Source organism: Suricata suricatta, chromosome 7 (genome assembly GCF_006229205.1).
Source record: "Suricata suricatta isolate VVHF042 chromosome 7, meerkat_22Aug2017_6uvM2_HiC, whole genome shotgun sequence".
NCBI lineage: Eukaryota > Metazoa > Chordata > Mammalia > Carnivora > Herpestidae > Suricata > Suricata suricatta.
This window is the reverse complement of record NC_043706.1, coordinates 145,430,819-145,433,397: the sequence shown is the minus strand read 5'-3', so window position 1 is coordinate 145,433,397 and position 2,579 is coordinate 145,430,819.

Sequence of the window (2,579 nt, the reverse complement as noted above, 5' to 3'; positions counted from 1 at the left end):
TAGGGGCATCTTTGGACGGTGGCAGGACTCAACTGGCTGTTCACTTTGGTGGAGTAGGGGATGCTGGAATTCCATGGTGAAGCATTCCAGTTTGAGACAGTCCAGATTGGAGAGTGGGGGTCGTGAGTCCCTGGTGGTGCCTGGAACTATTATCTGACCCACAATAAAAAGGCCGCTGGTGCTTTTCAAATGGCTCGGGTCATTCCAGGTTTGCAGGTGGGGGTTGTCAGTGCTCGCAGCTCTCCACAGCAAAGTGGCCGCTCAGTTGCCTTCCCATGGCAACTCTTACAGTGTGGAACCACAGAGGACCACGAAGAGCAAAACAATGTGTACAAAGAAGAACACAGCGGGAGGCGTACCATCCAGATCTGAACCTCAATCACAAAGCTGTAGTAACCAGAACAGTCTGCGAGGGGCGAAGCAGCAGAAAGACCAATGGAGCGGAACACAGAGCCCAGAAGCAGATCCACACCCACTCGGTCAATTAATTCCCAGGAAAGGAGCCAAGAGTACACAACGCTGGAAGGACAGTGTCTTCCATGAACGGTGCTGGGAAAACTGGACAGCCCCTAGCAGAGCACCAGACCTCTATCTCACACCACGCACAACAACTCACTAAAAACCAACAACAGCAAAGAGGAACAGGAACACTGGGATGGAGGGCAGGGCTGCCCCGAAGTTCAGGAGTCCTGACGCCCGGATGGGACCCGTTCCCAGTGGGGACACTGGCGGGCTGTGCAGTGGTTCGGATTTGCTCCTGAGCTCCACTGATTCAGTTCCAGCAAAGACCACGCTGGCCTCAGCTGTCTCCTGGTAATGTTTCTAACTCTGAAACAATGGCTTCATAGGGGAATGAGAGAATGTGGCTCAGAACTGCCCTCAATGAAGGAAGGAAGAGGGAAATGGAAAGGGATGGAGCCCAAGGAGCTTTTCCTGCAAGGGCCCTGTGGGGAGAGGCCAGACCGGACGGCAGGGAAGTGATGGACGGCAGCACTGCCAGTGCCCCCGCCCCGCCCCGCACAGGGGGAAGGTCCTGCTCTGAGGGCACAAGGACCAAGCACCCACTTCCATGCCAGGGGGCTCCGTCTCTCAGCCCTGACTGAGAACGCTGTCCAGGAGAGGGGTGTTCCATTTGCACATGTTATTGGGTTTAAGCCCCATGTCAGGCTCTGTGCTGACAGCTCAGAGCCTGGATCCTGCTTCAGATTCTTTCTCACTCTCTCTCTGCTCCTTCCCCACCAGTGCTCCATGTCTCTCTCTCTCCCTCTCTCTCTCTCTCTCTCTCTCTCTCTCTCTCTCTCTCTCTCAAAAATATACATTTAAAAGTAAAAAAAAAAAAAGACATGTGACCAGGACAATCACAAGGAAAACGTGCCAATGACAGCACCCACCCTGGGAACCAGCACTGCAGGGGTTGTGACCTGAGAGCTGGCGGGCGGGTGAGGCACCCCCTGCCCTCAGCCCCCACCCCCTGCATGCATCACAAACCTGGACCCACATCACAATCCCTCTGGCCATGCCCCCCAGGAACACAGCCCCCAGCACCAAGATAAGAGCAGCTGGCAGCGGACCTGGCTGTCCCCACTTCCAGGACCACCATGCCACCTCACCATGCCACTGGCTGCCCACGGGCCTCAGAGCACAAGAGGGGTGTCCCGGCGGTCCTGCAGCGCCCACAGACCCTGGCCCTCCCCGAATACGATGCCGCACACCACAAGCTGGAAAGCCAGCTGCTGCCTGGGAAGCAGCTTCTGGCTGGTGTGAGGAGCTGGACAACGGGGACCCTGGGGACACTGCCCTCGAGGAGACACAGAGACGTCAAATCACAGCTTCCACGTGACCCACGGGCTGCCGTTCCACTCTGCCAGCGCAGCCCCGAGCCCGGATGGGTCCTGATCCGAAGACCCCGTCACGGCCCACCGCTGGGCTGTAAGCTAGAGAGGGGCTCTGCCGAAGCCCCCCCAGCCCCCTCCCCACCCGAGAGCCAGAGGCCCTGGCCGATGCTGATGCCGCGCATCCGTCGAGTTGCCAAGTCCTGGGTGAGCCTGTCTTGCGGCACTAGGGAGCCGCTCAGGGGGTCACATCTAGCCCAGCCCAGCTCCGCCCAAGGGGGCCTGCCTGGTGGGAGATGCCCCGGCTACAAGGCCTGTGGTGTGAGCAGACGGGGGTCCTTGCTCCCAGGGGTGCTCCTGGTCCTGGTCCTCCGGTGCCTGTTTTCTGAATCCTGGAGCTGATCCAGGCTGCCTTTCCAGGGCCTTGCTGTCGGTGTGTGTGGTGTGTGTGTGTGGTGTGTGGGTGTGTGTCTGTCCCTGGTGTGTGTGTGTGGGTGTCTATCCCTGGTGTATGTATGTGTCTGTATGTCTCTGGTGTGTGTGTCTGTGCCTGGTAGGTGTGTGTATGTATCTCTGTGGTGTGTGTGTGTCTAGCCTTGGTGTGTGTGTCTAGCCCTGGTGTGTCTGTGTGTGTCTGAGTCTAGCCTGGTGTGTGTGTCTGTGTGTGTGTCTGTTGTGTGTGTGTCTGTGTGTCTATCCCTGGTGTACGTGTGTGTGTGTCCCTGGTGTGTGTGTGTGTGTGTGTGT